The sequence below is a fragment of the Plectropomus leopardus genome, chromosome 11, assembly GCF_026936395.1.
Source record: "Plectropomus leopardus strain MGB_pleo_1.0 chromosome 11, ASM2693639v1, whole genome shotgun sequence".
Taxonomy (NCBI): Eukaryota; Metazoa; Chordata; class Actinopteri; order Perciformes; family Serranidae; genus Plectropomus; species Plectropomus leopardus.
The window spans coordinates 13,828,035-13,851,595 of NC_142186.1; the positions used below are offsets into that span (position 1 = coordinate 13,828,035).

The window sequence follows — 23,561 nt, forward strand, 5'->3', positions numbered from 1 at the left end:
TCTGTGTACACACAACTGTGCATGCGTGTGTATATAAACACACACACACACACACACACACACACACACACACACACACACACACACAGCTTTGCAAGGCTTTTAAAAGAGAGACTGTTGATCCCTCCACAAGCAAGGGAAGCGGCTTACATCTTTCTGTTACAGAGGATTGGAGGTGCATTCTAATACAATTACGCTGACGGAAAAAAAGTGCTTGTATAGGGGGAAGGAGGTGCCGTAGCAACATCTGCAGCTTGAGGCTGTCCAAAGGGCCCTTCACTGGTGACATAAAGACAAAGAGGGAAATGAGTGGAACAAGGGGATTGTTGCGGGCAGCATGGCCGTGGTTTAGAGTGGACACGTAAAATTACATTTTGAGTCCAGGAAAAAACAAATTGGACTTCCTTTCATGTGTTTTGTTATTCATTTTTAGAAAGAAGGCTCCTTTCAACTGAGCAAGGATGTGTGTGAGGCCAGAGTAAGTGTGTGTCCTTGTGTGTCTTTGCATGCACGTTGGTGAAAAAGAATGAGGTCTGTGCTCATCTTGTGTTAGTATGTGTGTGTTTCTACGTGCACTTATGTGTATGCCAGTGCGTGTGTGTGTGTGTGTGTGTGTGTGTGTGTGTGTGTGTGTGTGTGTGTGTGTGTGTGTGTGTTATGCAGAATATACTCCACAGACCAGATGGCTGCAGAGTGGCTTAGGAATCAATATTTAAGAGGAAAACATACCAACAATGCATCTGCATGTGTTTGCTGTACCCCTGTGATAAAATATTGACTCTCTGGTTTTTGCAAGAATTATCGGCTGTGGTCAAAAATAGGATCTGTGGCTTACCGGCCTGTCGCTGCTTTGTGGATGCGGTGATGACGGCTACACATTCGTGTCAAATGTGGATGTAGACAGGCAGTGTGGATGTTTGTCATGAAATACTGCCACCAACAGCAGATGTCAAAATGTGTTGCTGGCAGTTGCTGTTACTTCTGTTTGAATGAACAGAAGTGGAGAGAGAGGGAGAGGGAGAGGGAGAGGGAGAGATGCCTGATGACTGTTCTAAAGCTATGTTTATTGTCGAATGCTTAATCCAAAAGTGCTTTTAATATGTCAGGCTAAGCATTGTGCAGCTTTAAAAAAAAAATCATTCTGATGAGTTATACTGCTTAGGGACTGAAAGCCTACATCCCTCCCTCCTACATCTTAAAATTGTCTAATTTCTTACATTTTAGTCTCAGAAATACTGTGACATGGAAAGGTTGTAAATTAATTTATAAAACACTTTGCAAAACAGATGTTACAAAGTGCTTCATGAGTCAATAAGAGCAAATAAATGGAGCAAAAGTAACTTTATAAAATATATCAAAACAATATAGTTGAGAAATAGTAAATATAAATATACAAAAATGTACATGCATACACACAAGTGCATACATACATACACACACACCACACACACACACACACACACACACACACACACATATATATATATACATACGTGTGTATGTGTGTGTAATGTAATAAATGTAATAAATTTACACATAGAGACACATAATGGTGCATCTTAAAATGGGGTATTTAGAAAAGGGGGTTTTTTTTGGTATTTTTTAAAATAGGACTACATCGTTTATATTTTTTAATTTCCGTCAGAAAATGTATATGTATGTATGTATATGCATTTACATTTATTAGCAGCAGTTCAGTAACCAGACAATGCATCACTATTGCAGTCACAGCTGCCATGCATGCAACACTACCAGAACACTGTATAAAACATAACTCTTAAATGAGAAACTGCTCATGACCTTGTGACAGTGTTGATTCATCGGTCCCATGTCAAGACACTGAGTTATAGTTAACTTGATAAAAATCTCTACTCAGGCTATTCGGCGATTGACATGCAGCTGTGCAGCAACCAAGTGCCTTTAAAGGGTCAAATTTTGTACGAGATGAGGAAATGAAATGAAAACAGATATGGAGTTGTAGAGGGTTGTAAACTTCCACAGTAGCAGAAGTCCTTTCAATTGGGAAAGTGGCAGGTTGCAAAATAAAGGTCAACGACATGAGTAAGCTGTGTATTTTCCCATCTCAGTCCATCTCCAAGAAACAACATGATATTCAGTTTCATTTGATTGCCATTCTCCTCCACCAACGCACATCTCGAAGACCACAAATGTGACATTCCTCGGAGAATAAACTTTGCGGTTGACAGTATCTCGACTGGAATCCGATCTGGCGGCTCGCCTCGTCTTTGCTAAGAGCAAAACCGCACCGTCTTTTACTTTGAGTCAACAATATCGTATGTGAATGAACGGCACAGCTGATGGGGCTGCAAAGACATATCGTAGATTTCACACTGCACACAGATTGAGTTCTCCCTCTCATGAGAAAGTATGCAGTGAGGACATTTGGTCTATGAGGGTATGACTTATATGATCCATTGAATCACCTCTGAGAGGAGACTAAAAATCAGCAAGAGAAGATCAAATATCAAGGAAACATACACACTGTTATTCAAGTATAGGTGAGTGGAGTGAAGCTAGTGGTTGTTTTTGGATCAGAGTGGTATTTAAAAGAAAATCAATTTCAATATGTTTTTTTATATTCAAAATAGTATTTATGACATACTTTACCTCTGCGTATCACTGTGCTGTTTAAGGCTTAGACTTTGCCAACCTAGTTTGCTATTTATTATTATATTGCAACCTCTCTTATTCATCAGGAAATGTGGAAAAGTTTATAATGCACAGATCTACCCTCAACAGGAAAAAATAATGGACAAATTTGTGAAGAATGGATTACCTAGCCTGGTAACACTATCTTGATCATGTGAGCTCAACATTCTGTTTCTTTCCCTCTGTCAGTCTGGACTTTCTCCTGACCCAAACGATTTCGATCCATCACAGTCTTGTCGGGCCAATCAGCGATCCACTCTGGGGCCAATGTAAGCAGCAAATAGGGACTGCGTTACAGTAGGCAAATAGCACATTTTGAAATATCAGACGAATAATCACTTTACTGATTAACTCTTATTAAGCTTTAAACTGTATCCCTGATGATGCATAAACTCAGTATCAAACTTGGTGTGTGTTAATAATAAAAACATCTAACGTTTTGTAAGAAATTTTTCATTTTATTATTGTTAAAAGATTTGTTTGGCCATGGAAAAGTAGTTTTGTGGTATTTGTACAACCTAATGTGATTTCAGCATTTTATAAATGGATCATTTTTCTCCCAGTAATACTTTCTCCTTACCTGGCTGTATAAAAACTCTACATTACTGTCAAGAACTCTGAAAAATAATGCCTTTTTTTACTTTCATTTACACATTTATACACACACACAGTCCATAATGACTCATTCTCCCTTACGGGTCTTTGGAACAGAGATGTGTGGGAAAGCTTTAATTAAAAGCATGTCAGTGCAACCTCAAGTGAAATGCCCTCACCTGACTTCAATCTCTTTAGCCCATCTTTGTTACTTGGCTGCCAGGTTGATAGTACCACGCTCTCAAGTGTTTACTGTGCCAGATGAAAACAACAGCTCAAACTCAGGCCTGCTTTGTGGTTTGGTGGGGAAGAAACCGCTCCAACAGGCTACTATTTATTTTTCCCAGCAAATGAGGTGTCAGCGGTAATGTTCATAGAAGTTGACCTAGGTGTGATAATTAATGTGTGGGGTATCAGCGCACTTGTGTGTGTTTGTGTAAGAGAGAAAGATGCAGAAGATAAAGCAAGAATTTCAGGAGGAGAAAATAAGACGAATAAAATGAGCGTCCTCTCACAACACACACCCATGGTTTCAGAGCAGCTTGGTTTTTATTGTGTAGTGGTAAATATGGTACGTGATAGAAATACTACGCCTTTCTTCACCGGGTGTCTCCCCAAAGCTTCAGAAGTCTGAAACAGTGTGTAAAAAAAAAGAAAAAAAAAAGATATTCACTTCAAAGAATTAAAGGTATTTTCAGTCTTGGAATATGGATCTTGTGACACGTAACTGACAAGTTATTTGGAAGAATCCATAACATTCAGTAATACGCTGTCTTGTACATTATTAGAACTGCAGAAAATACAGATAAAAGAAACCTGTCAGTTTTGGGTATCATGGCTGAATGGGGAATTTAGTATTTTCATGATGGAACTGTGAAGAAGACAGTCAGACTGGTTTGGAAACAATGCCAAAGTACATGAGTTTCTTAACAAGAAATCTCTCACCACAAATTTTCACTTTTATGTGGCCCAATATAGTGCTAGCACATTATGATAATTATTGAACATTGGTTGTGCTGATCCTAATCAGCTGACTTTTCAGGTGGCAATCATTATATGTCAGATTTGGCGTTCTGAGGCATTAACATAATTCTACTTATTTGCTGTGGGGGTAATATAAAGTAGTATTTAGTATATTGCACTTTTGAACTTTTAAATTGTTGTATTTAGTAAGTTCTTGCATAATATTTGTTTCTTTTCATGGAGACATCTTGTGTCCCCCATGTGGGAGGGTCAGAGAGTGCCTGTCAGCTCTGCTCTGTTTGGCTCAATCTGATTGCCTCAGCCTGAGAGTGGACTGTCCCTTCATCAAGCAGATTAAAATCACCTGAGACATGAACATGTTTGTGCCTTTATATTGTTAGCTCAGTGGTGATTTTAAAATGTCTGACAAAGATCTCTGATCGAAAGGTTGCAAAATTCAAATTTACAGGGAGCTTTTAGTACAACTCTACTCGAGTGTGAGTGTGGATATATCTTTTACCTTAAAACACCAAATCCAAATGGCTTAAAGGAAGAATCGGATATGACCTGTTATCTGTGACTCATTTTATTGTCTGTCTGTACCAGCTAACCCCACTTTTCAGTGCTGATTCCATCATTGTATGTAAGTATACCAGCATTTGTTTAAGACTATGCTTTGCAGTTCGTGCTATTGGACTTGTAATGATGTGACCTGTTGGTGTTTGATTTTACGTGTGCTATATCAAGCTATACATGATGAACCAGTCTGCATGCCTCATTCTGCACTGAGGAAAGTCCAACATGGTTTGAAACATTTACATTATTTGCACTCTATGCAAATGTTCACATTCTTTTATTGTCTGTACAGGCCTGCAACATGTACAATGGAGATATTTGAAATATAGACTTCAGTCTGAATCTTTTGCTGTTCTGTGTGCAAGTCATCCTTTGCTAAATTGTGACATTTTTCAGACTTCTGCACAAGAAAAAAAAAAACAAAAAACAAGCATATGGCAGTTTTTTAAGGCGCATGACATCCCATGCCTACTAACATTGGGAGAGACACAAATGAAACTGGGGGTGTGGAGGGTACTCTAGCAGAGCATTTTGAGTTTCAAACAATATTTAGAACAACCGTGTTCTAAATAATGAAAGGGACATGTCCCCATTGTCCTCCAAAAAATATAGACTTATGTAATTTATCTCACTAAATACAAAGAGTGTTATGAATGTAATGTCAAGGTGTGTGGAAATTATACTAATATTAACCTTGTGTCGCTGGATGGGCCTACTACGGGGAACAAAATCTTCATTATCTGCAAAAATGGCCCTCAAATTAGTGACAAGGAAGAGACAAAATTACCACAAAGAGATTCAAAAGATCTGCGACAAGACACAAAATTATTCAAAATATCTACAAAAACAGGCATAGTCACCACAAAGAGAAACAAAACAACCAAAAGAGGAAAAAGGAATTAACTCAAATTGACACAAAACCATAGAAATATCCATTACCACTACGAAGAGATAAAAAAAAAAAACAAGAGAAAAAGAAGCAAAACTTTTTTGTGTGTGTCTTGCTCCTGTGTAGGAGAGGTGGTTTGACCTTTTACATGTTTGTGTCCAGGAGCCCATTGTCCCAAAATCCACCTATGTGCGTTCCAAAGCCCTGGCTTACTTTTAATGGAACATGTTACAAATTTCACCTTTGTTGCTCTATCTTTACTCTTAATATTTAAACAGAATATTGTAATTTTGAGTCATAATATATTTGTGTGCTGGTCCTTTTCCAAAAAGGAAATGTATCATTTTAAGGCAGAAAGAAAATAAAACTAGCAAGAGCATGATATTTTGTCATGTGAAAGACATAATACACCCAATCAATGTTAAACTTGAAGGACAGGAATATTCAGATTGTACATAATTTGTAGCTATTTGACTGAGCATGCAAAGCCATTATTATTATCATCATATAAGATGATTTACAAAGTTCTAAACTTTTCTACTCCTAACTTTTAAGTCTCAGTCAGCTGTCCTTTCCTATCCTGATTTCATTTGACGATCCTGCATCAACTGTCAAACATCAGGAGAATAATGTGTGCAAAGTAAAGACCTATAAATTCTTGGTGTCCCATCTGGTTTCAGTGCAAACATTTGATGTTCCAAATCCATCCAACTGCCTGACGTGTACGTGGTCTCTCTCCTTTTCGCATTTTAGATGTCAATTCCATTTGTTAACCATGTAGCAAAGAGGATCTGACATAGAAATAACATTGAAATTACACGCTGACTTATTTAAAGCATACATTTGAAGAGCTTTGTGCCAATGAGGGGAGAGCAGAGACCTCTGAACATTAATTAGAGTGGAATGGTGGTCTCTGAGGAACCAGTCCTTTGGTCCCTCTGCCTCCCTGTACAGTCCGAGGCGACTGGGCATGGCTTACAAGATCTGATTAGGTGTAAATTAAAACTTCATTAACCGTCAGTGCCGATTAACAGAGTGGTGGAAGAACGCTTTTGTTTAAATTCATCATATATTGCCACATGGCCCTCTTTGATAATGTTTGCATGTATAATACATGATTGATATTCCTGTACATCCTCGGCTTTGATCATCCAACTCTGCAGTGGTGTTTTTCATTTTGAATATTTATGGCACAGTCACAGAAATGAGGTTAAGAAGGTCAAAGTTCAAACTGAACCCATTGTCTCCCTCTAGATTTAGCATACTTTGACATAGTATATGTTTCAGCTGGAATGCTGGTAACAATTTGAAAACAATGCAATATTTTCTTCTACATAGAAAATAATTCAAAAAATCATTTTATACATTAAACATTATTAAATCTGATCAGGCGACATTCTTCTAAAATAGTATTCTGCATACAAATAATACTTCCTTGTGAGTGTTGGGGAGTAACTAGTTATACATAATTAAAATACAAAATAAATAATAAGTTTACATTTAAGTATCAAAAATGGTGATTACAAAGGGGTTAAATCAAAATATATTCATTGCGCTGCTTTGCAGCTTTTCACCATACAAGAATGCTTTCTTTGGCATGGCCTATTTCTGGACATTTTTCGGCTTAATAACCAAAATTTCTTTTTATAAAAGTAATCAAAAAATGACCAAATGTAATAAATTACATAGCTTTAATAAAGCAATTAACATATGCCAGTTACATCATTTATTACAGTTTTAACAGGTAATTAGTAATTTGTCACTTATTACATTTCAAAAGCAAAAGTAACCTTCTCAACACTGATAACTATACTCTATATTATATTTTTGTCTGTATTATATTGTTGTTTAGTTACTGCATGTTTTCCTATGTGTATCTAACAAAAGATGGTGGTGCTTATTGTTACTAGAGTGTGTGTTGTTTTAACGTATTTCAACATCACTGTCAGCATGATTGTACCTGATGAGGTGCCACCTTGGCCTTTATTATTATCAGCATTATTATGTAATAAAGATGTTTAAGAAAACATTAGGGAGCACACCTCTAAGTGTTAACACTAGCTGCCCCATGCTTTCCACTAAAAATCAGGGACCAGGCCTGTTTCAGGAATAGTTATTTCCATTTTTCTGACTAAAGCCCATGATGTGAGGCTCTGCTGCAGGCCCTGGGAATAGCATGAACGATATCTGTGCTCTTCATTTCTTCACTCAAAAACCATCCAGCCTGAGAGAGCATCCACCCGGCGTCCCAGGTGCCAACCCACCCCCCTTCACCCTTTCTCTGTCTTTCTCTGCTGCCTCTCCACTGTCAATTACCACGTGTGCTTTGCAATGCAGATGGAGCAGGACGCTGTTTAAATCCTCTCCGCTTTTACTTGACACACATGACACACACACACACCCATACATACACAGAGATGCAACCTAGGGAATTAGGTTTTTCCTAAGAATCTGCGGGCTGGGGCAGATAACATAGAGTCCTAGCTACCCAGAAGTGTGTCTGCAGGCATGCATTAAGTAGGGTGTGTGTGTGTGTGTGTGTGTGTGTGTGTGTGTGTGTTTGTGTGTGTGTGTGTGTGTGTGTGTGTGTGTGTGTGTGTGTGTGTGTGTGTGTGTGAGAGAGAGAAAGAGAGACACTAATCGTTTACCATCCCATTGTCCTCCATCTCTATCTCCTCCTCTTCCTCCTCACAAACATCATCTTTGATGTGATACCCAAACACAGACGCACACATCCAAAGCCTTGGTGGCTTGCCTCACATGCTCAAACATGAACACACAGACACACACACACACAGACACACACACACACAGACACACACACACACACACATCATCATCATCATCATCATCAATCTGAAATCATGCAACATTACATTAGCTTCATTATAAGCACCTGAATTAGCATTACCTTAATTCAACCCACAACACCTGCAAGCCACCACCCACCGCAAACACATTCACAGTTGATTGAGGAATGGATCACTCAGTCATTTGGAACATAAATTGTTATAACTCTTTTTTTCTGACATTTGAGGTACCTGCCAACAGGGTTTGGAAATCTTGCAAGTCAGGTTTGAAATACACACAGAAAGTAGAGCATACACTCTCTTGAACACACACGAATACCAGGCACAATACAGCTGTTGTCCCAAAGTTTGCGCCAAAGTCGAGCAAACACCTTTCTTCAAGCAAACCAGCGCTGTGACGTTCCCTTACTATTGATAAAGTGTAAAACTGATACAAATGTGAAATGTACAAATCTGTGTTATTGCTTAAGGTGACTAAATCACGGCTGTACAGATGTTACCCTCTATGATTAACACTCAGAAATACACACCAAAGAGAACTAAAATGAAAAAAAAAAGAAAAGGTGTTTCTAGTTCACTTTTCTTCCAACCGCCTCAGGCCCTTTCAATTAATGGGGGGGTTTAAGCAAGTGCGCACACACATGAACACATCAAAACCTCTGCTTAGGGGTTCTGCTCAATGACAGATAGGTTACAGCCCAGTAAAAATTAATGATGAAGACAAATTGGAGCAGCACCTGGCCAGCGATTTATCAAAGGCCCCGCAGCTGAGATGGTGCTTTTTTTTTTTTTTTTTTTGCCTGAGAGGGAATTCAACACATTTCATTGAGAAGTATTTTAAAACCACCACAGAACACTGGCGAGAGAAGAAAGAGAGACACACACGCACAGAAAGAAAAATAAAGAGAGGGAAAGATTTATTGATTTAATTTATTGTAAAATGATTTGATCGAGTTAAGTAATGTAAATTTGAAATGGACCAAAGTGCCATAAAACGCACAGCACCCTCCAATTTTTAAAGGAAATATAATGAAGGACCAAGGTAAATCAAAGTAAAAGCTTTATTTCTACACTGATTCCAACTTTTGAATCTTTTTTAAGCTGGGCTTCAACTACCGGAGTTTTTTGCCATTTTTTCTCTGATTCACCCTTCTAGATGATCAGATGAGGAATCCTGTCTGGGACCTTGGTTGGTGCTGATGTTTGGTCCAGATTGTCTGGTAATGTGAGAGGTTCACAGGTCCAGTCTTTAATCTCCCAACCTGCTCACAGACTCACACTGAGTATTTTCATGAGGACTGTTTTTCTCAAAAAATGTACTCACTGATAAACAGATGTCTTTCTCACAATGTAAGTCAATAGAAAAAAAAACCTTTTGGACTCAATGGCATCATGATGGACCAGGAAGTTGTAATTCCCCTGTTTGGCCACTACAAAAATTGACTTCAAATCTCCATTTTGTTTTCATCTGCGTCACGTGAGATCACATGAGAGAGATCATGATAATCTTAGTCTTGCATAGCCAGACTCATGCTGTGCCAGCACTGGAGAAAGGTCTGGCTTAATTCATCATGATTCTGCACTAATGGGTAAAATAAATACTGTGGGTTGTTGTATTTTTTTTAAATTTTTTTTTTTGGGGGGGGGGGGGTGACATGCAGCAAAAGGCCAAGACCAGACTTGAACCTGCAGCCACTGCAACAAGGACCAATCCTCTGTATACGAGGCACCCGCTCTAAGAACAGTGCACCCTGGGTTGTAGTAATTTTAAAGCCCAGAATGCAGCAACGGCTCTCTTGCAAAACTGTGTCGTGAAGGAACTTATTTTGGAGGAATATTTGCATGTGGGGAGGCGAGCCTTGGCATTGCAATGGCTAAAGCGACATAAAACACTCAAAGATGTTCAGTGTGCAGGTTGCTAGCACAGAGGATGTTAAAAATGCTGTGTGGAGACAGGTCTGGCTAAGTGAAAACAGTTTCAAAGAGCAAACGAGGTCTTGGAGCAGAAAGTGTGTTACTATCTCACATAGGCCTCCAATAACAGGCTTATACCCACAGTCTGCGTCCTGTGAGCTAGACTACGATAATCTTAATAATGTCTTGATATGTCTGATGTGCCATTATGTTCAAATGTTTGCGTGTTTGAGATTAACAAGAAGAATATCTGTGGAGTTTCTCTGTATGTGCATGATTCGACACGATTACAAAATTGGATTTTAAACTCCTGTAGTCTGAGACCAGCTTTAGTCACAGAAAGAGAAGCGCAGATGAGCAGGTGGGAGAAACAAGCAGAGACATGACACAGCACTGACTTCTTTTTTCCCCAGTAAAGTTATTAATAAGATTCTTGACCACAATTCATTTTGACAAATCACTACGCAGGGCATCAGGGTAGTTTGACTGTGTCGAACATTGCCTCACACCCAGAGTTTGATAACCTCCCCACCTGCACACGCTCTACCACCAACACTTCTCCTGCAGGATATTTGATGGAAAGATAAGCTCAGATGGCATAGATACTTTTTTTCCCACAGTAAATTTATCTTGAGCAGGGGAAATTCTCAAGGCAATAACAGAGACATGAAAAGGATGTGGGAGGAGCAGTTCCCACACTTCCATCTTGAACCGGCTGTCAATCAGCATCTTCGTGGAGGGGAAGATGAGTGGGGCGAGCTCGAGTGGGGGCTCTTTGAAATCAGAAATGGCCAATTAGTGAACTGTCAGGTGTCGTTTTCTTTTTACCATACTTCTTAAATGATTTTTTTTTGATGCCATGTGATCTGCAGCAGATCTGTTTCTGGAGCACTTGAGTGATGTTCAGGATTTTGATGAGGGTCAGGTTATACCTCTCTGAGAGATGGTGGAAGGAAACAAGCCTGACGGTAGGGAGTCTGAAGTTAATTGCACCGTTTTAAACTTACGCTGATGCACTTGAGATGATCACAAACCTGACATCATACACTCAATTTACTGTGATTGCCATCCAAAGTCATTTGAAGGGATCATCCAAAAGCAAGGCCTTAATAAAGCACATAAACAAACAAACGAAGTATAGGTTTCAGATCTGTAAGTAATACATGAGAGAAAGATTGCTGCAATATGTCTAATCTCCATGTGTTTCTTAGATGTGATCATACAAACAATTTCACCCCCATTAAGGAATGTTTTTTTCTTTTCTTTTTTTAATTGACTTCAAAACTGTTTCTCTGTCTGCGTGCTGTGTGCTTTTCACAAAGAACTATAGTCTCAGTCTACCTAGTATTTATAGGTTCTTATCGGAAACCTCAGGGAGCATATGTCCCTTCATATCTCTCCCAGGGGCCCCAAACTGCAGAGGTGGTATAGTGAGTGAGATCTTTGATTGATGAGTGCAAAGGACCAATATGCTTCCTGACCCTTCAAATACAACTGGGTCAATTGCAAGGCCTGCTCAGAGGGATTTCATACAGAGTTGTGTCACACACTGCAAGAGCATCTTGGATGATACTGCTAATGTTGGAGTCAGATTAATCTACTCTGACTTTACCTCAGGCTACCTATGACTCCGCTACAGTGATTGCCATTGAGAACATATTTGCACCACAGTACTAACAACTAACCTGTCATGCATCCATCCTGCACCAAGCCTCATTGTACCATACATCAGTTAAATAATTGAATCTCTTAATTTCACCATGATCTATTCCCCGCTTTATAGTTAATTATGCGTATGTATTAAAATCAAGGTCACAAACAAAGTAATTAAAACATATTAAATAATACAAACATTAGCACAAATGATCAGTAAATTACAGGCAGAGTTGGGTGAGCGTGGAACCCCCTTAAACAGATCTGTTAGGATTTTATATATTTGTATGTTTATGAATAGATGTGTTTCATTTGTAAAGAACCATGTGCAGTATTAAACATGCATGTTACAATTTGGTTTATTTTACCAGCGTTAGCTTAAAGCTAGTCTGGCTCACAGTGGGTTTAAGCATTGATTGGCCATCTATTTCAGACGTTAACACTAGGGGCGTAAATATAGAGAACCTTAGCAGTGAGTCCTTAAACCTGGATATCTGTTTGCATCACTGCACCTCTGGTTTCTTCCTCTCAAAGTCAGTGGGGTTTTGGTCAGAAACTTAAGAAAGGCAGTTGCTGACAAGTGGCTAAATGAAACTATAGCACATCATCACCCTGAACGGCGCTGAACATGGCTTTAGGCCACAGCCTCGTAGTGGTGGTGACTCAGCCGTAGTGTAGTTTGTAGTAATTTGATAGAGCAGTGATCGAACAGCTGATCGGTTCAGATGTTGACTCATCAGTATGATGTGTCACATCAACTTTTTATTTTTGTTGAATTTCAGATAGGCCTATTTGGAATTTATTTGTCTGTTTGAAGGGTCTTTCTGAAGGAAGGGAAAGAAGGATTAAGGATTAAACAACACAAAGACTTGTTGTCAGTAGCCTGAGTGGGATGTGAGGATTGTTAAAATAACATCTGTACAGATATGAAGTTGCCTGTGGGCTATCTGACTGATCCTACCTGTTTTTTGATTTATTGATGTAGTTTGAGTGTGACGGGTGCATTCAGCAGATGTATATACAACAGCAAAATTATATAGTGTTAATTTACTTTAGAATTCATGTAAATGAAGGCTCAACCCAGAAACGGAAATCAAAGACCGCCTGTGTAATATTTAAAAAGTTTACATTGTTTATCAATACAAAAATAGACTGTAAACAGACTGATGAAAGGGTCTGATAAGATCTGAATGAATATGAATCCAATCAAACGGGATGTGGGTGCTTCTGTGACTTCCTGCACAGACTGAAGGCTGCTGGGAAAGTCAGAAAACTGTCCACTTGATTGCAGCTTTTCGTCACCGCGGCCGCCTGCTCTCGTGCGCTGTCCGGGCCAGGCGCAGTTCAACTCAAACGAACCTGTATGTTGTTGCCCAATCTTAAGTTTCTATTTGATCACGTGACACGACGCCAAACTGGCGGAGTGCAGCGCAAATCACACACTAACGAGGACACCTGGGGAAGCCGAGCGAACAATCGGGCCAGTCATACACCAAATGCGGTTGCAAATAAAGACAGGAGAGAAAAGAACAGGAAGAGGAGGTTGCAAAGCTCCCTAAATTGGATTATTTTACACAAACCGGCGTCATGGACAACCCCCCCCCGCTGCTGCCGTAAGTGGTGCAACAGGTAAGCTAATCTTAGCAGCTAGCTAGATAACATTGGTCAAAATAATTTTAACGTTAGACTATTGTGTTAGATGTTGAATTTAAGACAAGGTTTACATGCATTAGTAAGCCAAGCTGCAGGCTACTGGTAAATTAATGTCTGCACCAGGTGGATAGTCAGCCTGTGAGTTATCATGGAAAGCTAACCGATAGCCCAGTAGATGCTAGCTGTTTCTAGCATAGGATAACCGTTATGTTTACATATTTTCGGTTGCAGGTCTAACCAACCAGAGACAGAGCCATTCAAATTGGTGAGTACAAGTGTCTTTTCAGGGGTCTTTGGGGTATCTGTTGGGCCGCCGTGCCTCTGTTTAAAAGCTTGTTATTATTTGGGAGTCAGGTCGCCGCTGAGCACCTGTTTCATTGATAGTGTACTTTTTAGGGTAGACTGCGCGCGTGCCGCTGTAGTTGGCTCCGTTTCCGGGACATGGTGGTGTTTGTTGATAATTGCAGCTCTCTTTTCTCTCATTTATCTCTGGTCTCTGTTTGTAAGAGGAGTGCGGTTGTTGTGAGTAATTAGGTTGTTGTGCTAAAAATGCCTGAAAAAGTCCGCGGACAGTTAAATGTTCATCTCCTCTGCTGTCAGGTGATTGTTGTCACAGCACTGTCCATACTTATGATAACTTTCTCTGACCTCTGTGCTTTCCAAATACAATCACCAAGATAACACATTCTCAGTGTAAAATCCAGCACCTGGTTGGTGCTTGAGCATTAGGGCCCCTCATAATAGCCTGCACTGGGGCACTTCTTTGCTAACTTATGCCACTGGTTAACATGCTTCCTGCATGCTACAGTTTCCTAAATCCCAATTGCTACATGAAAGTACACCTGCATAGCTAGACCTATCTCTGCTCTTTGTTTTAAACCTGTGTGTGAAACAACAACCTCTGAGCTAGTATCCCACATGCTAAAGTTTCTTTAAATGGTATAGTGACTTTTGCTTTTGAGGGGATTTAGCCATTTTCATGCCAGGGCATGCCTCCCCATGTGCTAATGTGCCACCACCCCGATATTATGTTATATTTTAGACATGTACTGTCATTGCATCCTGGACAATTGTGATTGGTTTAAAGAAATACAGACAACCCAGTGCATTTTTTGCCTAAATGTGGAGTTATGATGGTTTCAGCCAGACCATTATCCAGCGCTGATACAGCACTAGGTAGATCTGGCTATATAAGACTATATAAAGCTAATTGTTATGCAGTCCCCTTGACAGGTCACAAATTAAACAAGCAAACACTGTCAGAACACCACAAAACAGAGTGGCTTGGGACACATAATAAAGAAATCCTGCATTACATTATTGGACAATGTTCTAGCTTCTGCTACTACTTGTAGCATTTGTCAGGCTTGCTTAAACCAGCAGGGAGAAGCATTTTTTAGTAAAGGTAAATACGAATAATCTTTGTAAAGGACGGGTTACTTTGATAGAATAGAGATTATAGTGGACATATACCGAACAATATCTAGAAAATACAAAATCTTTTATATTTATGTGCATTTGTGCATCACTTTCAAAGTTGCAGACACATAGAGACACTAAAAAAGTACACATATGCACACAAGCACACACTAGTACTGGCCATGGAAACTCACAAAGACACAAACACACACTAGCCACACACAGCATGTTACACTTTCCTCCACTACAGTGACTGAACACAGAGTACATCACTAGAGGCAAGGTTACCTTTGTTGTTTTGGCTCTCCTTGCCAGATGCCTTTTGTAGGTGCCTCTCCCTCAAGCACTTTGCGTATGCTGGAATACACACTTCATGCATGCACACAGACACAAACACACACACATGCTGGGACACGCAAGCATGGACTCACTCGCTGATGCACACAGACATATTATCACATGCAGACAAACACACATACACACTCATATGCCACCTCCACCTTGTGACTCCTCAAACACACGCACATGCACACGCAAACGCACACTCAGACTCACTCACAGAAGCCCACGCACAGTAAACCCCCACCACCCCTGGGTGATGAACAACATCTGCTTATCCGTCCCTCCGTCCCTGCCCCTGGCGTGGCTGCTGGCTTCCTCCTGGCTGCACTGCCACAATGTCATCTTGTCTGCCTCTCTGTCAGCCATTACTAAAATGTGTAGTGACAATCAGGCTTTTTTTTTTTTTTTTCTTACACTGGTCGCTTCCCTCACATCAGCCTGGGACCAGTGTTTCCGACCTGCACGGAGGCCGGATAAAATGATGTGGTGTCATCTTCCTGGGCTGCTGGGAGTATTCCCATGCTTCAGGACAAGACTTAACATGATGGGTCCTACTTTTTTTATTGTGAAAATATAATTGATTACTTGGTATTGGCCTCTTTAGGCCCCACTAGACTGTAGGACATCTGTCCTTATTGTCCAGGGTAATGCCTTCATACCTTTGATATATTTGCCATTTCCCTAAAGAAAAACAAACATTTCCTTTGGCAGTTATTCATTAATAGAATATGTTATGTTTTTTTTGAAGGAATTTGCATGAATTAAATAGGGACTCTACAGAGACAACTTTTGGTTATCTATTGTGTTTAAAAGTCAGTTTCTTGTGTGATGATGATCAATAAATTAGAGGCTATTGAAATCAGCACAATCTGAGTGTTTTTCTATTGTTTGCTCCATACTTGGTGTATATAAAACGGCTTCTCAGCATCCCAGTGTACATATTTGTTGCTAATTTAATAGCAGGAATATGTTGACAACAAGAGGAGCCAATATTGATGTGCACTTAAATCAGTTTCTTGTGTGATGAAAACAGCTGTAGACTGTAAAAATATTGGATGTAGCTACCGTCATGTCACGCACGTCAGCTATGTCACCCATTGGTTTGTGGACTCCTGTTTTGAAGCCTTGAGTGTGACATTTTTGCTGTCACCATCTTGTTCTTTTGAAGCCAGAAGTGACCATAATTTGGCGAGAGGTTAGCACTGACTGAGAAGCTGAGGGCACAAGCAGCACACAGCCTCTCACTCAAAGTAGCCCACCTTTAAGTATGTCTGACTTTAAGCCTTAATAAAACCTAAATGGGTTTGATATATAAAAATTCATCCCTGTACAGTTGTCACGAAGGGCAAAACTACTTATAGAGAGCAAAAATATTTTTTTGAACCAGGCTATGAACTTTTTTATTTCTGCAGTAGTTGGGCATTTTAACATGGGACTCTATGGGGATTGACTTACTTTTGGAGCCAGGCTCAAGTGGCCATTAGAGGAACAGATTTGACACTTCCTGTGTTGGCTTCAATTTTCAGCCCCAAAGGTTACTACTGGGAGGTAATGTGACTTAGTAACCCTTACATTCTAATTTAGACACATGCAAACATGGCGTGTATCATTTTTATTCATTCTCTCCCAACCTTTTACTGTAATCATAACAATAAAGCGACATGCATATTTAGGCCTTTTGCCTCATCTTCACTAGACAGGAAGACATTCATCACACTTCCACTCACATTCCTCCACACACCTGCATGCACATGTTGTTATACCCTCTGCCTCACCACTTCTGTGTCTGCCCTGGCTCTAAATAAACTACTGTAGCTGCAGGGGGCAGGTCACTGAGGATGTTGCTGTAGAAGCACATTCTCTCTCCCTTGCTCTCTCTCTGTACCTGTCTTGGCCAGTGGGTCTGTTACTTACAGGTCTGCAGGCCTGCAGTCTCTTGACACAGACAGATGACATATTTATTAGCTTGTCAGATCCTCCTCTGCCCTCCCCCTTGTTCACACACACTCTGCTCCTCTCACGCACTCACACACACAAACATGCACAAAGGGGAGAACAATAAAGCTGATATACAGACATGCACTAGAATCCACACACGTATATAAATACGTTTGCTGCTATTTTACTACCATTGTGCTGACTGTACAATCTACACTCTTGACTCGTCGGCACACATTCTTTTTTTTCCCTCTTTTTCATGCGCTTTCTGATTTCTCTTGTTCTGTCTTTATCTCCCTCTCTCTCTCTTATACCTAAGCTAAACAAAACAATTGGCTCCGCTGTTGGCTAATTGGGACGGGCTCCCGTGGCGAGGTGCGGGCAAAGCGCTTGATGAGGCATAAAATGATGATTAATTAATTTACTGCTCAGTTGGTCATCAAACTGAGAGCTTTATGAGACTCCCAGCAGTCAGCCAGCCCAACCTAGTGCAGCGCGCACACACACACACACGGGCATTCACAAAAGCGCAAATATACTATATATGCTTTCACTGCTTTTTGATGCTGCCAGCCATTAACCTGCACACTCACATGCACACACACACACACACACACACACACACACACACTCCAGTGCTCCCTGTGGTCAGTGGTATGCATGGACTGAGCAGCCCTGCCTTTGCAATGACCTGTGTTGGAAACTGAGTAGAGCGTGGAAACACAGAGAAGGTCTGTGTTAATAAGTATTTGTTCACTTGTGACCAGGAAATAGGAAAGAATCTGTGACAATGAATCACCATAAATGCCCAAAACCTTGTTATTACTGTAAAATTCATCTGTCATGTTTGGAATCTTGATGCACTATTGCCACACAGTATAAAACTTTTTACTAGTTCTGAAGTCTGACCCTCTCCAAATATATGATGCTGTTGTTTGACTTTTATAATGCTGTCCTTAACATTGGAACCAATATTTATCACTTAATTTAACATGACATGATGAACTGTAAAAATGCTTGCATGCAGTTTTTCAGTTACATAAAGTTTCAGTTGAGCAGTTGTTGGGCACAGAAACGGTGTCTGTAAATAACTGTAGCCTGTGTATCATTTAAAGGACCATTTTGTAGGATCTTGGGGGATCTATTTGCAGAAATGCAATACAATATGAGAAGTATGCTTTCTTTAGTGTATAATTACCTGAAACTAGATTAATCAGCCAATCAAAATTGAAAACACAATAGCTCTAAAGTCATATCATCCCTAAACAATGGGTTTCTTTATGAAAAAGGGAGAAGAAAAGCCTACATTTGATTTTGACTTAAACTGTCCTTGCACATAACTTAGCATCTACAGCAGGCTTAAAGCCCTCTCTGCTTTAAGGATAACAATAGTAAAAAAAAAAAAAAAAAGTTATATGTTTTTTTTTTTCTTATATGGCAGACACAGTGAAGCAGAGAAAGAGAAGGAGAGAGTAAAACAAAGAAAAGCAAAGCAGCGACAGATTAAACAGAAGTGATAAGCATCAGGGAGAGAAACACCTGGGCTCTCTAACAGGCTGCCGCATCTTCATTCCAGTCTGTTTATTTCAGCTCTGTCAGGGTGATTGATCATCTGATGTACCTGTGCTGCCAATCTCTCTAAAATACTTCTCTGTCTGACTCCTTTTTTTTCTCGTCTTTTCTCACCACCTCCCAACTGATATGCAAATGCGGCGAGGAGAGTCAGAAAGAGGAAAAGGTGCCAAGTCAAATATTTTAAGTAGAGGCATTAGGAGCTCTTTCAACGCATCTCAGGGTTGTACAACAATGATCGTCTCATCATCTTCAAAAGGTTTCTTGTCGGGATTATGCAGCGCGAGTAATATGTGGTGCCGTCGTTGTTAGTTTTGATTGTATAAGACCTCTAGATGTCTTTTATGTCCCTGTGGTATTACGCGTTTGAATAGGGATCATGGAATATTGTCTATTTGGAAGAATTTGCTTTGTCTTTGGCTTAACAGCAAATCATCTCTAAATCAACAAAGGCATTGTTCTGTACTTAGTCTGGGTAATTTAACAAGACAGTTCCTTAAAATCCCACCCAGACAGAAAAGAGTCTAGCTTCATATTTAGTTTGTCCCATGCCAAGACAGCTAAAATGTCCTGGTGCTTTTTTCCTCCAAAACACTGGAGTTCCGATTTCCATATCCAAAAAATAATGTTTGAATACGGTTTTAACACAGTGAGGCAATATGACCAAAACAACTTCTTTTTCTTCTCTCTTTTTTAAGTTTAGGCTTTGTTAACCCTTTGAAACCTGGAGTGCCATCACTTTTCTTGTACTGCTTTCAGACGCATTTCACAAGTATTTAAGCCTGAGCAGCTTGGTCTGATTTCTTTAAAAAAACATGGGAAAAAAAGGCAATGAGCAACTTCATGAGAAATACTTCATAAATTCCAAGAAATTAGTAGCTTTAGAAAATGATTTTAAAAAAGGCTAGGGAAAATTCTAGGGAAAAACTGTTTTTCTAATTTTCATAAAAATTATGTTACAGAATTATCATAATTTTAAAGCATTTTTTTCAAGTCTTGTGTACCTTTTTTTTGCTTTCTTTTTCTTTTACATTTTTAATCTAATTTAATTAATGAATTTATTTATTACTGATTTTAATGTAATTTTCTTGTACTCTGCCAATTTCTTGCTAATTTTTAGGTCATTTTCTTTTGTTGCTCATTGCCTTATTCCAATGACTCAGAAATCAAGCCAAGTTTCTCAGGTTTCAAAGGGTTAAAGCAATATTTTTCCATATGGGTTTGTTCATGTTGGTTTGATTTGTGCAAATGAAGAGCGACCAAGTTTGCATACTCAGGTAAAAATACACAAGTGAAATAAATAAAACAAAACAACAAAAAAAACCCAACTCACTGCAGGGCACAAAGGAGGTCTGTGCAATGTTATGCTGCAAATAAATAGTTTATTTCTCTTTTTCTCTTTGCAAGTCAACAGTTTGATCTAAAAAATCTCTCTCATTTCTTGATTTGTGTGAGTGAAATAATTCCACGTGGCTTCTGCATTGACTATCATAGTATTGTTTGAGTTGGTGTCTTGCCTGTCTTTTATTATATGTTTAGCTGGTAGCGTTTTTATATTTAAATGTCCGTTTATTGGACTAATTAGTCCGTTAAATGTTGCTAAACTGGAAATGCCAACTTATTATTTAACAACCCAACCCTATGCTCATACTGTTGGCAGAATCAACCACAACCACAATGTGACAGTTAGGGGCGATTTTATTGGTGACAGAAGCCATTCATGTTAGCAGCCTACAATTATATCCTGTGGTGGCTGATAGAGAAGAAAACTATGATTTGTTGAAATAATTGAATGTTTATGTAATGAAAAAGGCACAATCAAGCTAAAAAAAATGAAACCAAAGGGAATTTTTAGGTCAAAATATGAATGAATGTCATGTTGTCTGAATGGTAAACCTTGCTTGCTGGTGCAGCATCTCCTGATGAAAGCACTCTGTCAGGTAACAGACAGAGAGAGCTTAAGGCAAGTTACCTGGGAAGACACAAAAAACATTCTCAGTTTAACCACCCACATTTGTAACTGCATCAAAATGAAATGCAGCTTAAGGGTGATTCCCATCTCTGACTTTACGTCAAAGAAAACACTGAATATTGCAAAGGAACAGCGTTTCCCTGGGAGAAGGTCTGAATGACTTCATTAAAAATTTGTGAAGCATTTGACTTTATTTATTTCAATATGTATGGATAGTCTAGAGTTAAGTTAGAAGATATATTACTTTAACCCTTTCAAACCTGGATTGACATCAGTTTGTGCTTTTTTGAGACACCTTTCACACGCATTTAAACTTCTGAAACCTGAGAAAATTGCTTTAATTTTTTTCAGGCAGTCAGCAACTTTATTTCCAGAAAATTATATGTTTAATTATTATAGTTACATATTTAAAATTAGGTTACAGAAATTGATATTTAATATAATTATTTCTATTTCTTATTTTAATTTATTTTAGGACTTTTTTCAGGTCATTTCCTGTTTTGTTTTGTTGTTTCTTTTTATTCTTGTCTTTTTTCCATCTGCTAATTTTTAGGGTGTTTTGTCACTTTTTACTAATATCTTCATCAATCAAGCCAGTTTGCTCAGATTTCTAACGGTTAATCATGTTTGTAACAGTAGTAGCTGGTGGACCTATTACAATTACCATATTTGAGCCTCTATGACAAAATGTCAACAAAAAATGCACCTAATCAGCCACATTGGTGCCCTACAGCACAATAGGTTGAGGCTTTAAAGTCCTTTCAGTTTTTGGCTTAATGGAATATGTGATTGAATAAGTGATCTCAAAACCTCAGGACTCAGTACCAATGACACCAAGATGCTGGTGTGAACCACAAACAATACAGAGTTAACCTGTTGGCCAGTTACTCTCTTTTCCTCTTGCTCTTCCTCTGTGTGTGTGTGTGACTCCCTCCTTCCTTCACCAAGTCTCATAATTGCTTTAGGACTCTGTGGATCCGTTCCTGAATTCAAAGGTGGGGAGTAATAATTGGATTTGCAGCAAACATGCTGAGCTGTGTTGCTCTCACTGTCCGGTCCTGTCCTAAGGGCTACACACTGCGCTTTATATATATCCGATCCATGCACCTAGAAAAGGGGATATACAGTAGAGCCCCATATAGGACGTATGTGCAGATATGTGTGAAGCTTTAAAGAGGATGAAATTCAAAAGGCCATACTAGGTGGTGAATATAGGGTATGTATATAGGGTGTGTGTGTGTGTGTGTGTGTGCATGTATGTATGCTTTAGATAAACAAAGAATATGGGAGGATACATTTAGCAATTTGATTAAACATAATACACCTTTAACTGCTTTTGTTTTATTGTTTACCACTCTCTCTTCTCTCTCTCTCTCTCTCCCTCTCTCTCTCTCACTCTCATTAGCTCTGTCTGTCTCTCTATTCAAATAGTTTATCAGTGGACTGACACAGTGTAGAAGATCTAAGGCAGAGCCTTTTAATGAGTGTCTGTGTGTTTGTGTGTGTGAGCGAGATAGACATAGAGCGGGAGAGAGAGTTTGTGTGTGTGTGTGTGTGTGTGTGTGTGTGTGTGTGTGTGTGTGTGTGTGTGTGTGTGTGCGTGTGTGCGCATCTTTTGGGCCTGACAAGATGTCTGTAGCTGCAGGTGAAGAGTCTTGGCTGAGACCCTGATGCAGTCTCCTTGGCAGGCTTAAGACGGCGTCACATCAAAGCTTAAACCCTGGAGAAATGGGAGTGTGCCTAGTGTGTGTTTATTGTGTGTGTGTGTGTGTGTGTGTGTGTGTGGGTCTGAGTCTGTGTGTTTGGATGTATTTGGGGTAGTGTTGCTAGGCAGTTGTCCACACAGTGAACTAGGAACGGGTCAGAAGTTCTGTCTTCTTTTAGCATTTTTAAACTTGATCACCAGCAGATAGTAGTTTAAACATGTAGTTTACACAGCTTATAACTTTTTTTTTTTTTTTTAATTAGACAGCGATTCAACAAAATACTGAAGTCTGCAGGAGGTTTTACGTCATAGTTTTGTAGAAGTAAAACCATCTTCTGTGACCAGATGACATATTAGTATATTTAGTTTTGAGGTTTTGATCCTCAAAACTAAATATACTAATATATACTTATACTTTGATCTCAGAAATATAAAAGCCATAATGTAAACTGTCTTCTGTAACTTTCTCTCTGGCAAATACACTTTCAGATTTTAGTTAGAGTGACTTCACAAGGCTAACATGCAATAAATCACCAGGCAAATAAAGCCCCTTGCAGGCTGTGCAATCCAGAACAGTTCTGTTAAAATACGACCTTTTTCAAATTTGCTTTTCACTTATTTTTAGGGTTAAAGTTTTCTCAGCAGTATTATTTTGTAAGATGTCTTTAATGTTTTACCTGTCCCTTATATGTGAAAGAGGTGAAAAAAGGGAAATAATAATATTAAAAATGAAATGAAAATACTTTTAACATAATGTAGTCCCATACAACCCCAGCGTGAAGGATTTAGTGGCATCTAGTGGTGAGGATTGCAGATTATACCCACCTGAAACTTCTCCTGTATATCCAGCATGAACAGCCAGTTAGAATTCCGTCAGTGTTCGTTGTTCGG

General features: G+C 39.2%; 1 protein-coding gene across 2 annotated transcripts in view; it reads left to right on the forward strand.

The window, feature by feature from the left end:
• Positions 1 to 23,561, forward strand: part of irx4a (iroquois homeobox 4a) — a 486,370-nt gene that overhangs the window by 345,205 nt on the left and 117,604 nt on the right. The window contains exons 1-2 of one of the 2 annotated variants that reach the window (XM_088084041.1): positions 13,362 to 13,698; positions 13,954 to 13,987. The exons of the other annotated variant lie outside the window; for it this stretch is intronic. The gene's annotated coding sequence lies outside the window, so the exon portion shown is untranslated. Of the gene's footprint in view, positions 1 to 13,361; positions 13,699 to 13,953; positions 13,988 to 23,561 lie in introns of those variants that run through there. 2 annotated transcript variants of the gene reach the window in all.